We start from the raw sequence: 13,752 nt of genomic DNA on the forward strand, positions 1-13,752 counted from the left end.
ACATAGCCTCGAGTCAAATGGCATTTAATTTTGCCATGTTCTGTTTGTTAAAAGTCACTCAAATCATTCCATCTTATGATAAAAAAGAATGGAGTTGGGCTCCATCTTTTTGGGAAGGATGAATGTCAAAGAATTTCTACATTTTCAAACACAACACTTGGTAGGATTTCTTTTATTCTGTGTAAGTCTTTCAGGAGATACAAGTATGGTGAATATCTTCACCTGCTCTGTTGGTTGTCATGTCTTTTGAAGAAGAGAAATTACTATTAATGTAATTAATTTATCAACTTTTTACCTTTATGGTTAGCACATTTCATATCACTTTGAAGAAAATCCCAAAATAATTATTTTGTTTTTTCTGTAAATACTATGTCAGTAAATCTTTCAAAGATACTGTTTTTGTTTTAACTGTGACATAACCACATAACTATCATAGTTAAAAAGGAAATCCCACACAGTTGTTGCTTACTATTATTCAGTGCTTAGTCAGAGTTGAAATTTCCAATTGTCTGAAGTATAATTTTTTTGTACAGTTTAATAATTTTGGCAAATCAGGATCCAAATAAGGCTCACCAATTTAAAAATATATATATAGTTTCCTATTCATCTTTCTCTTAGACCACCCCCACCTCCTGCCATCTCTTTTTGGAAGACCTGGATTTTTTGTTTTGTGGTGTCCCCACAGTGTTCGGTACCGTTAGCTGTAAGTTTCTCTTTGGGGTTGGGTTGGGGGTGGAACTTTGTTGCACTTTCACTAGTGTTGCTTCTTTGGTTTTGATCTGTCTCTTGAGGTTGACTGTGGACCCAAATTGAAATTTTTGAAGAGCTTCCAAACTAAATCACATTGAAATTCATTCAATTTCTAATGAGTTTTTCTATACTTAAAATATAATGATGTCTGTTTGGAATCAGCTTTCTTCACCATCATTCTCTGTGTGTTTGTGAGGCCATCTGAGCACGCATTTTCTGTCTTCTGTCGATGACAACACACTGGCTGGAAGCCTTGTCATTTGGAGCGCACCACATCCTCCCTGGTAGTTTAAAATGTTGCAGGGCTATTGTTACTTAGTCCAGCAATTTTCAACAGGTGTATTGCAAGAATTTTTAAAACATGCAGTACCTGACTATTTAGTCAGGGACACTGACCTGTTTTTCCTTAGACTGTCAATTTAAAAAATGACAATAGCCGCTTGGCCGTGTGGCTCAGTGGATTGAGCGTCGTCCCATGGACTGAGAGGCCGGTTCTATTCCCGGTCAGGGCACATGCCCGGGTTTCAGGCCCGGTCCCCTGTAGGGGGTGTGCAGGAGGCAGCCCATCAATGTTTCTATCTCTCTCCCTTCCTCTTTCTCTAAAAAAGTCAATAAAAACATTATTTATTTATTTGTTTGTTTGTTTATTATTATCCTCACCCAAGGACATTTTTCCATTTTTGTTCAGATAGAGTGGGAGGGATAGAGAGTAAGAGAGAAGGAGAGAGACACATCGATGTGAAAGGGACACATCGAGTGGCTGCCTCCCACACAGCCCCAACTGGGGCCGGTGACAAACTGCAACCGTGGTACGTGCCCTTAGCAGGAACCGAACCTGGGTCTCCCTGGACCGTGGGCCGATGCTCTAACCACTTAGCAAAACCGGCCAGGGCACATTTTTTTTATGAAAGCCAACACAATAATAGCCGTCCAGTGTGAATGAATCAATATTGTATCTTTTTTTTTTTTATGTCAGGCAAAAATAGTTTTTGGTGTGCCGCAGAATTTAAGTAATTAGTTTGTATGTGCCATGAGATGAAAAAGGTTGAAAATTGCTGACTTGACACACTATGTTTATTGTCTAATTGTATTTTTCTTCTTTTACTGTCTACTAGTTTTACTTATTTTGCAGCTGATTTTTTGAGTTGTGATGACCAATGTTTTAAAGGTTGATGACTCGGAGTCTTAAGTTCTCTTTAGGCCACTTTACATTTCTGGTCTTCCCGTCTCTGTTTTTCCCTTCTAATAGACACGTTAGCAGTGAAAAATTAGGGAAATTAATGACAACGTGATTAGAATAAATGTAAGAGAAATAGACATTATTTCTTAAAATTCATGTATTTCTAAAGCTTAATTTGGAGAGTTGTTTTCCTAATATCAGTGGTATTTTAAAAATATCATTCAGCTTCAAGTAAGCACAAAATTTTAGTGTGTTGTTTTTAAGTGAATCTACAATAATGGTACCAGTTGTTGGCTGTAATTGATTCAGTGGACATTTGGGTGCCCGCCCATGCCAGGCCCGTGCTCTGTGCTCTGTCACAAGTGGTAACCAGATGACTGGTGCTGGTGCCCTCGTAGGGGTGCTCAGGACAGTGTCTCAGTAGGGATACGATGCAGGCCACATATGTAATCTTAAATTTTCTAGTAGCCTCATGAACAAAAAACAACAAAACAGGCACAGTTAATTTTAATGTATTTTTTACCCAATAATCCAAAATAGTATCATTTCAACATGTAATCAATATAAAAATTATTGAGATGTTTTTCCTTCTGTTTTTTTTTTGTACTAAGTCTTTGAAATCAGGTATGCATAGCACATCTCAATTTAGACTAGCTGCATTTCAAGTGTTCACACCTTTATGTGTCTCTGTTGAGTTTATATGAAGATACTGTAGCGGACTGCATAGGTCAGAATTAGCACCACTATTATTGCTCACATGGAGTAGCAGGGGACATTGACTAGGAACCCAAATAAACAATGGCTTGGAAATGCAGGGAGATAAATTAGGAAGTTGTTTTTGGTTACAGATGATGGCAGAAGAAGATGGAGATATTTAGAAGGTGGAATTGACAAAATTTTGATGGATTGGATTGGGAGGGAAAAGAGGAGCCAGGGCTAATTTCCAGGCGCTGTCTTTCACATCTGGAATGTGCCATTTCTGAGACAGGGAAGACTTAGGGAGGAAAAGGTTTGGTCCATGGTTGGTATATGATGGAGGACAAAAGCTCTGTTTTGGATATCTTAAATTTGATGTGCTTGTGAGACATCCGAGGGGAAATGTCTCCTAGTGGTTGGGTACCTGTGTTTGAAGCACAGAGATAATCTTACAGTATCTCAACTGTGTTTATACATGGAAAGAGCTTCATTTAGTCCACAAAACTTTTTTTTTTTTTTTTTTTTTTAATTCTCCCCAGTTTTTGTTTCAGTTGCTGGGGCAAGAGCGGGAATAGAACAAAGATAAATTGACATCCCAGCCAAATATAGTCACCTGGGAGAGGGTGATAAATAGGCAGTTCCATAGTGTGAACCCTGTGGGAATCTGTACCTAGGCAGTCATATAGAAGAGGAAGAAGAAGCCGCCTGCTAAGGAGGTGAGAAGCTGCAGTGAGAAAACAAGGAGTGTGCTGCCAAAGAAGCCAAGTGAGGACAATGCTCAGTATGCGGGTCTACTGGTCCATTGTACTGAGAGCTGCTTAGTGCAAGGCTAGGAAGAGTGTCATTTGGATTTAGCCCCATCTGGAGGTCACTGGTGACTTGAAAGAGCCATTGCAGTTGAGTGGTGCAGCTAGACCCCAGATTGGAATGAGTTGAAGAGGGAATGCTGTCAGACAAAGGGCTTCTTTTCTTACTTTAAATAACCACTACAAATCATTGACAAGACTAGCCTACTAGAAAAATGAACAAAGGATATAAACAAACATTTGGCAGGAAAGTGAAGTATAAATGGCTCTTAAACACATAACCAGTGCCCTGGCTAGGTAGTTCCGTTGGTTGGAGTGTTGTCTCATACACCAAAAGGTTGTGGGTTCGATCCCTGGTCAGGGTGTGTATGGGAGGCAACCGATTGATGTTCATATCCCCCCACCCCCACCCTTTCCTTCCTCTCCTAAAATCAATAAAAACATCCTCAGGTGAGGATTAAGAAAAACACATGTGGGCAGTGCTCATAAGACAAGGGTATGAGGAAACAGACATTTCTACACTGCTAGTGGGAATGTGACCTCCATGGAGAGCCATTTGAAAATATGCATCTATTGTAATTAGGAATGCTTACTGTTTGATTCAGCAGTTTCACTCCTGGGAACTCTGGCTTTTTGTAATACAAAAACTAAATGGTCATCAGTGGTGGCCTGGTTAAATCAACTATAATACAAAGGAAAGTCTGTATCAGATAAAAATATTATATTCTCCAAGAAAGTAGAATTTGTTGTTGCTTTTTTCTCCTACCATATAAATCAGACTTTATAATGATTGAGAAAAAGATCAGCAGGCTGTTATAGGCCACGGAAGGTATTTGGAAATGTGCCTTTAAAGAGCTGTGCTAAGCTTGTCATTTTGCCTTGACCTTTTAACACATTTCACATAAGTTATTAGTCTATATTCCCTTCTCCAGATACCTGTTAAGATTCTTTCAAAGGACCCTACCCTGTTTTAAATAGGTACGAGGTTGTATACCACTGGAAAGGCTTCAATGGATGAATTCACACTCCAGCTTACCTTACTGCATCTAAAAATAACCACAGCTTCCATCAAGAGAGCAACAAGTTACTTGGTTTGGGTCACTGACAGAGTAAGAAATATATGATGATGTTTGAGAACCCGGAATGTAGCAATGGGTTTATGCTATAGCTGTCTGATGTAGGAGGAAGACTTTCTTGGTCAACATTTTGTTGGGGAAAGGGACACATGAACCTGTATAGGCTGTATGTTTCCTTGCCACCTACATTAACCTGGTTCTACTGACCTTTCTGCAGTTTGACCTTCTTTGGAATAGCATGTGTTCACATATGGACTTAAAAATAAAAAAACCAGGCATACCCAAATCTGTCTCCCACTAGAGTACATTGGTATTGTACTTTAAATTCTCTGTCATCAGGACTCTCTAAGATCTTGTTTACATTTTCTTAGTTAATTTCTTAAGAATTTGAGACTGGTTATTTATTCGATTCCTTTTTCTTCATTTCTTTGAATATCCTGGTTTCACTTATATATTTTTTTTATTTCTTAGAGCCATAGGAAAAAAGTATGATATTTGAAGCATCTTGATAGTTTAATCCTCTCATTTTACAGACAAGAAAACAGGGTTAGAGAGATGAGGTTTCTTGCCCAAAGGTTGACCGAATCAAAACCATGTTCCCGTAGTCTTCTTCCCCATCAAGTTTGGTGGTGTGAGAGGTAAATGATACCATATATTATCATCAGGCCTAGATAACCTGCCATAATTTTGAGGGGTGTGTGTGGTTTTAATTACATTGTAACAATTCTAATGGAGACTATTACTTTATATGCTGCACTAATGTATTTATAGTCATGGGGACAGTCTAGTTGATCTCTACATTTTTTGGTTGAGAAAGTTGAAGCATGGAGATGTGAATTAATTCATCCAAGATTATATATGTTTATTCATTATATATGTTTATTTATTTAGTTGTTAAAAAAAATTATCTTTATTCTTGTCCGGCTTGTGTGGCTCAGTGGTTGAGTGTCAGTACATGCGCCAAGATGTCGCTGGTTCAGTTTCCAATCAGGGCACATGCCCAGGTTGTGGGCCCAGTCCCCAGTGGGGGGCATGCAGGAGGCGGCCAATAGATGTTCTCTCTCTCCCTCTCTCTAAATCAATAAAGAAATCAATAAAGAAAAGTTTCTAAATTCAATAAAGAAAAATTATTTTTAAAATTATCTTTATTCTTGAAAGTATCACATATGTCCCCCCTTTTCCCCTATTATCCCCCACCCTGCCTTTACCACACTATTGTCTGTGTTCATTGGTTATGCATATATACATATAAGTTCTTTGGTTCCTCTCTTCCCACCTCCCTCACCCCCTCCCTTTGAGGTTTGACATTCTGTTCCTGTGCTTAGTTTTTAATGATATTCTTTATCTGTTTTTATTGTAAACAAAGTTGAAAATTCAGTTTCTTTAGTCATATTAGCTATAGGTGCTCAATAGCTAGTTGTGTGCGGCTGGTAGCTACTGTATTGGACAGCACAGATCTAGAACATTCACTTTAAAAATATTTTTTTGAGAACTTCAGAAGTGTTAGTGGTGAAAATCAAGGCTTTATGAGTATGATTAGAATTGCCAACTAGAAATTAGGTTTGTGTTCAGAAGTAGGAGGAAAAAGTTTACTCTTGAGTTCATGACAGAGATGGTACAAAAGATGCTACATCTGGCAATGGCTTGGGCCTTGTTTATATTTTACCCATTCTTCGGAACAGCAGTCCAGAACTTATATGAGCCTTGGCTGGTTTGACTCAGCATTTGGAGTGTCGGCCCAGATTGAAGGGTCGAGGGTTCGATCCCCAGCTCTGGTGGTCAGGGTCTGTGGGAGGCAGCTGATCAGTGTATCTGTTTCCCATCAATGTTTCTTTCTGTCCCTCTCTCTCTGTGTCCCCCCCGCCAAAAAAAAGTGAAAAAGTTCGTGGAAGAATATCCTTTGGTGAGAATTGACCAAAAAAAAGATAAAAGAACCTATATGAAGGGTTTTCTTCTTTTTCCATCATCACTTAGCTATCTTGTTTTGCCAGTTGAAACTTCTATCCTTGGCTTTAGTTTTCAGTGAACACATTCATCCACCTTCATGGAGTTCAGCATGTTTTTCAGTCTCCATATTTATATTTTACATATTAATCTTGATTACCAAGATGCCCTACAAAAAGTTTTGATGTCTTTCTTGCTGTCATACTCTGGATTATGGAAATTTTGGCTTATACATCAAAATAAGTTTGCTGTGTAAGTGGCTGAGCCAGCTAGGTACAGCTTGGTATTGGAATTCAGGAGTCTTTTGTACCATCGCGCTACATCTTTCATGCTGTTGTAACAGGCATAGTTGGTTCTCTGGGCTTTACTTTGGATGCTAATTTACTAATTTATGAGTTGGCTCCATTTTAATAGCAACTTAGATTGGGTTGGCTTCATGCATGACTGCAGTGATTTGAGTGTCCATTAGGGTGCATAACCAGACGATGATGTAATCCAATCAGGTGCCAAAGTTTTTACTTAATGTCTTTCCATACATGATTTTGCTTTTAAAAATTGGTAGTATGGATTTACCTGGGGTATATTATACTTTAAACAGTAGCCTTTTTGCATTCTTAGTACAGCGATATTTGATTAGTGGTTCAGAAGCCTTGATATTCTTGCCACGGCTTGTATTAAAATGATTGCTATTTCTGAAATTAGCTGTGTGTGTGCATGCGCGCATGCGTGTACATGCGCTCAGCTTGAATGGATTTTGTATTCACAATTTTATGGATTTAAAAATAATCCACAGTGGTAGGTATTGAGGATAAAATGGTGAACAAGACCTCATAGATATGGTTATCTTCCCATCTCATTATCTTCCATTTCTTTAGGCTTGGATGTTTTGGAGAACATGAATGAGGATACTTGCAGAAATGGGATTGAGCTGGCCTACCTTAGGACTTCCTGGTATTAGTGAGAAGTTGAGTTACTTGCTTTTGTATGTACAGGCTTTGGGCTATATCACCTGTCTGTAATTGAGAGGATTTTTTTTGGTTGTCTGTGTGGGATATTCGATGTAAGGAGAAAATGTTTTCTTGCATGTTATATAATAGCTATGGCTTGCGGATGTAAATTTTTTTTTTTAATTCTCTCCCAAGGATATTTTTCCATTGCTTTCTAGATAGAGTAGAAGAGAGAGGAGAAACATCGACGTGAGAAACACATCGATCGGTTTGTCTTCCACATGACCCCCACTGGGGCCAGGGATCAAACCTACAACCCAGGTACGTTCCCTTGACCGGGAATTGAACCCAAGGCCCGTCAGTCCTCAGGCCGAAGCTCTAAATGCTGAGCCAAACAGGCTAGGGCTCCTGTTATAAATTTGCATTTAGTGAGGAATATTGGGAACTTATACTAAAAATTCATATGACAGCATAGGGAACAGATTATTACTGCTTTTTTTCTTAAGGTGAATTTAAAAAAATAAATTTAGTGTTTATATAAGGGTTATTTGGAGTAAATCCTTATTATCCTCAATTCTAAAATAGGAATAATGCCTAAGAAGATTGAGAAGGACTTGTATAATGCTAGCACAAAGGGTTTGTTAAGGGTAGATGTTCGTTCCTGCTATTCTCAAGTTCTGTGACTAAGCAAGTACATATTTAGATACTGTTTAGTTGAGAATCTGTTCTTCTGCTGTTTTAGGCTTAACTAGTCCTCATTTCTGACTGATGTTTTTACAATTATGTTGTTCTTGCCTTCTCTTCATTGGTCTTAATCAGAATCAGTAGTGTTAAAAAGAGGAGACACTTTTTGATGGAGTGAGGTTGTATGGCCATTGAAGAAAATGTGGCTCCTTGAAGGAATAATTGGTAAAAATAAAAGTATATAATTTTTTAAAAAATCTAGATTTCTTCTTTTGAGGGGGTCCTTCTGGATCCATTGGCTCTGAGAGAGTAATGTAATGAAACCAACTGCCATAGACTGAACATTAGTGTCTCCCCAGGTGTGATGGTATTCGGAGGTGTGGGTGGGATCTTTGAGAGGTGATTAGGTCATGAGGATGGAGCCCTATGAGTGGAATTGGTGCCCGTATAAATGAGTCTCTGCTTGCCCCTTCCCACAATGAAGACACAATGAAAAGATGGGTAACTGAACCAGAAAGTAGGTCCTCACCGGACACTGAATCTACAAATGCTATGTATGATCTTGGACTTCCCAGTCTTTAGAACTGTGAGTAGTGGATTCTTGTCGTTTATAAGCCACCCAAGCTGTGGTATTGTTACAGCAGCTGAAATGGACTAAGACATCAACTATTAAGTGCCATATTATTTATTAGCAAATGTATTTTTTTCTCCTTTAGCTTCCATGACATTGTGCTATTGCTCCCACTGTCTGTCAGTATTCTGCTCTGTAACCATGCCCCTTGTTCATAATTATCTTTTAATTTTTATTTTAGAGACAGGGAGAGAGAGAGAAACATTGAGTTGTTGTTCCACTTTTATGTATTCATTGGTTTCTTTTTTTTTTTTTAATTTAAATTTTATTTTTAATTTTATTTTTGTTATAGATGTTTCTCCTTTTTTACCCAATGGACACCCTCCTCCCCATCCCCACCTCCTACCCCTCCACCTCATCCCCTGGCTTTGTTGTCCATGTCCATTGGTTATGCGTACATGCATATAAGTTCTTTGATTTATACCCCACCCCCCCCGAGGGTTGTCAGTCTGTACCCTACTTCCATGTTTCTGGGTTTACCCTATTCCTCAGACTGTTATGTTCATTATATTCCACAAATAAGTGAGATCATATGGTATTTGTCTTTTTCTGCTTGGCTTGTTTCACTTAGGATAATACTTTCCAGGTCCCCCATGTTGTCTCAAAGGATAAGAGATCTTTCTTTTTTTTTTTTTTTTTATCCTCACCCGAGGACATTTTTCCATTTTTTGTTCAGGTAGAGTGGGAGAGAGAGAGAGGAACAGAGTGAGAGAAACATCGACGTGAAAGGAACACATTGAGTGGTTGCCACCCGCACAACCGACCAGGGCCGGGGACAAACTGCAACCGAAGTACGTGCCCTTAGCGGGAACCGAACCCGGGTCTCCCAGGACCGCAGGCCGACACTCTAACCGCTGAGCCAAACCGGCCAGGGCAAGAGATCTTTCTTAACAGCTGCATAGTACTCCATTGTGTGTATGTATCACAACTTTTTTTTTTATCCTCACCCGAGGACATTCTTCTGTTTTTTGTCCAGGTAGAGTGGGAGGGAGAGAGAGGAAGAGAGAGAGAGAGAAACATCGACGTGAAAGGAACACATCAAGCGGCTGCCACCCGCATGACCAACCAGGGCCGGGGACAAACTGCAACTGAGGTGCGTGCCCTTAGCGGGAACCGAACCCTGGTCTCTCTGGACCACAGGCCGACGCTCCAACCGCTGAGCCAAACCAGCCAGGGCTGTATCACAACTTTTTTATCCATTCGTCTACTGATGGACGTTTGGGCTGTTTCCAGATCTTAGCGATTGTAAATAGTGCTGCTACAAACATGGGGGTACATACATCCTTTCTGACTGGTGTTTCAGGCTTCTTAGGGTATATTCCTAGAAGTGGGATCACTGGGTCAAATGGCAGTTCAGTTCTTAATTTTTTGAGGTAACACCATATTGTTTTCCATAGTGGCTGCACCAGTCTGCATTCCCACCAGCAGTGTACTAGAGTCCCCTTTTCTCCACACCCTCGCCAGCACTTGTTTGATGATTTGTTGATGGCGGCCTTTCTGACAGGTGTGCGGTGATACCTCATTTTTGTTTTAATTGGCATCTCTCTGATGATTACTGATGTTGAGCATTTCTTCGTATGTCTCTTGGCCATTTGTATGTCCTATTTGGAGAGGTGTCTATTCAGCTCCTCTGCCCATTTTTTAATTGGGTTTTTTGTCTTCCTTTTGTTGAGTTGTATGAGTACTCTATATATTTTGGAAATTAACCCCTTATCTAATGTATCATCATTGGTTGATTCTTGTATGTGCCCTGACCTGGAATCTAACCTGCAACCTTGGCGTATTGGAATGACACTAACCATCTGAATTATTCTGCCAGGGCCATCCTTTAATTATGATGTAAAAGTTAACGGTTTCCTAGAAATTGAGTACTTGGGGAGAATTCCCCCTTTTTGATCTGTATTCTTTAGGAATAACCTTTCATCATCCTTATGGATTTCACCATCATCTGCATATTTTAACTTTCAAGACAGACATCTCTTTCTGGCCTTGGTTAGCTTTTTTCCAGTGGTCTCATGTCATAGTTTGTTTGGATACTGTTAAATTCTTTCTAGGCCAGGGTCAGGAGCTTTGTCTTCATTTTTTAAACAATGCTTTTCTAACTTCTCCTTTATTATCAATACCATAGCAGTACCCAGGCTTAAAGCAGATTTTTTCCCTAAGGTACTCTTTCCATTTATTCTTTCATCAAGTCCTGCTTAGTTCTTTCTGTAATTCAGTTTGCTAATGTCTGTAACGACTGACACCATATTTACAGCTTTATTTATTTTTGTATTAGATTAATAACTGATTGAAGCAGGAAGAAAGTTTAGAGTTAACTTAGCTAGTCTAATTTCTTTATTTTGTAGGTGAAGAAATGGATTCTCAGGTTAAATGACTTGTGTCAGATCAGAGCTGATGTTAACAGCTCTCTGGTCTCAACATTTACTGTCCCTTCTCAGTCTAGCATTCTTCTTAAAAATTTATTTAAAAAAACATATTGGTCAAAGCTTTATCCATAGTTAAGAGTGAGCTAGGTCTGGGAGGTTGGATAAGATAAAAAGCAATTCTTGGCGACCCCTCATTTCCCTCTTTCCTGAAGGCAACTATAATAATTTGAACTCTTTTAGTTAATTAAAAAAAAATTTACCTCTGTATGTCTGAAAGAGCATATTTGAAGTTAATATTTGCTTGAATGCTTGCTGATTTTTTTAGTTTAAAGCATATCTGTTGATTTTCTACTATGGAAAGATAGGGTTTCTACTATGGAAAGATAGGGTTTCTACTATGGAAAGATCTAGGATTAGCTTTCTCTTCTTCCCTCACTGCATCCTCCACACATTTTATCTTTCCCATCCTTGCAATATAGTTTTATTGCATTTTTTTTAAATCAGTATTTAGTTCTGTCATTATGACTGTGTGTGCTATTTATAATGTTTAGTGTTAAGTTACCAATACTTGTCCTTCCATAAATAACTTTTGTTTTCTCTTGGGAATGTTGGATCATTTGAATAAAAAAGTATTATAGCCAGTTACATGATCAGGTATTCTATCAACTTTAGCTTTTTGAAGAAATCTTTTCCTGCTCCAGTCTTGCCCCTCTGCTGGGATCATAGTGGTATACTGTGATCCAAGTTTGAGATGAGGGTTTTGTTGTTGTTGTTGTTGTTCCCTCTCTCCTACATTGAATCTCCTGTTTCTCTAATCATGATTGTTGTCTGTCTTGTTGTTCTCCCTCCTGTTTCAGTGGAGCACAGTCTCTAACAGTTTTCTGTGAGAAAGGTATATAGGAGGCAAATCTTTTGAGTCTTTCTCTGTTTCTGTGTACTCTTTTTTTTTTTCTTTTTCTTTTTATACTCACCTGAGGACACCTTTGTACTATCTTGAGATATAGAGTGGGAGGGAGAAAAGAAGGAAGAGAGAGAGAGAAACATCGATGTGAGAGACACATCTAGTAGTTGCCGCCACCCACATGACCCCAACTGGTGCAGGGACAAACTGCAACTGAGGTACGTGCCCTCAGTGGGAACCGAACCTGGGCCTCTCTGGTCCTTGGGCCGATGCTCTAACTCCTGAGCCAAACCGGCCAGGGCTCTGTGTACTCCTGATTGGGTATAGATTTCTGAATTAGAAATCATTTTATTTCTGTTAGTCTATGCTCTTTTGCACTTGTTTTTCCTTAATGGATGCATTCTCTTTTCAAGAATAACAATTTTATTTTATTTATTTTTTTCTTTATTGATTTTAGAGAGAGAGGGAAGGAGAGGGAGAGAGAGAGAAGCATCGATGAGAGAGAACATTGATTAGCTGCCTCCTGTGTGTCCCCCACTTGGTATTTGGCCCACAACCAGGGCATGTGCCCTGATTGGGAATTGAACTGGAGGCTTTTCGGTGCATGGGTCAGTGCTCAATCACTGAGCCACACCGGCCGGGCAACAATTTTATTTTTATGTTCTCTTTTTTATATACAGTCTTTTTCTCAACTAGCATTTTCTGTTTGTTTTGCTCTCTACCATTCACGATAGAGGCTTTCCTGAGATATCTGGTAACCCTTTGGTTATTTATTTATTTATTTATTTGTTCATTTATTTAATTCTCACCAGAGGACATTTATGTACATTTATCTTCATATAGAGCGAGAGGGAGAGAGGGAGGACAAGAGAGAGAGAAACACTGATGTAAGAGACACATCGAGTGGTTGCCACCCACAGACCCTACCCACGGCCGGAGACAAACTGCAACTGAGGTGTGTGCCCTTAGTGGGAACCGAACCCGGGACTCTTCGGACCGTGGGCCGATGCTCTAACTGCTGAGCAAAACTGGCCAAGGCTTCATTCATATTTAAAAGTCGAAATACACGTAGACATCACATAGAGTTGATTCATATGAAATTGTCATCTTTCCCAGCTTTGCCCACTATCTATGAGCATACTCAGCTCTCAGATCTTCATTTCTAGTTAACATCCTCCACTAAAAGGAACTAGGGCTCTTTGGAGAAATGACTGATTTCATAGCTGAGGCAGAGAATGGACAAGATAAATCTGGAACATGTTGTGCCCAGAAATAAGGAAGTGCTAAAAAAAAAAATAAGAAAAGCACCCAAGTCTGCTAGATAGAGCTCCCACTGGCCAGATCTGGGACAACTTGAGCATCAGAATGAATAATGACAATAAAGTAAGAATCTGTGAGCCCATTCTATTAATGAATTAAAGAAAAAAAGAGTGGGGAGAAGGGAACATACCTTACCTTACTGAAGTTAGATTGTCATCTGATAAATGCAGAAGGAACAGGGGATTTACGGGGAGGGGGGCATCATTTTAATTGTCACCCTAACAGTTGATTCAGGCAAGAGTTGACAATGAGTACTAAAACTCGTGGGTGAAAAAAATTTTTTTTTTCAGTTCTTTTTCTTTTTTTTTTTTTATTAATTCATTTTTACAGATGTTTCTCCTCCCCCCCCCACTGATTCCCCCCTCCCCCTCCCCGCCCTGTCCCCAGCTTTGTTGTACATGTCCATTGTTCATGCACACATGCATATAAGTTCTGTGGTTCATCTCTC

At 39.3% G+C, this 13,752-nt stretch overlaps 1 protein-coding gene across 11 annotated transcripts in view; it reads left to right on the forward strand.

Moving 5' to 3' along the window:
• PPP6R3 (protein phosphatase 6 regulatory subunit 3) overlaps positions 1 to 13,752 on the forward strand; it is a 138,379-nt gene that overhangs the window by 27,414 nt on the left and 97,213 nt on the right. Inside the window, exon 1 of one of the 11 annotated variants that reach the window (XM_036257640.1) lies at positions 629 to 703. The exons of 8 other annotated variants lie outside the window; for them this stretch is intronic. The gene's annotated coding sequence lies outside the window, so the exon portion shown is untranslated. Of the gene's footprint in view, positions 1 to 628; positions 704 to 4,430; positions 4,542 to 5,059; positions 5,147 to 13,752 lie in introns of those variants that run through there. 2 more of the 11 variants (XM_036257639.1, XM_036257638.1) reach the window with 2 other exon arrangements.

This window comes from Molossus molossus, unplaced genomic scaffold, assembly GCF_014108415.1.
Source record: "Molossus molossus isolate mMolMol1 unplaced genomic scaffold, mMolMol1.p scaffold_m16_p_13, whole genome shotgun sequence".
Taxonomy (NCBI): domain Eukaryota; kingdom Metazoa; phylum Chordata; class Mammalia; order Chiroptera; family Molossidae; genus Molossus; species Molossus molossus.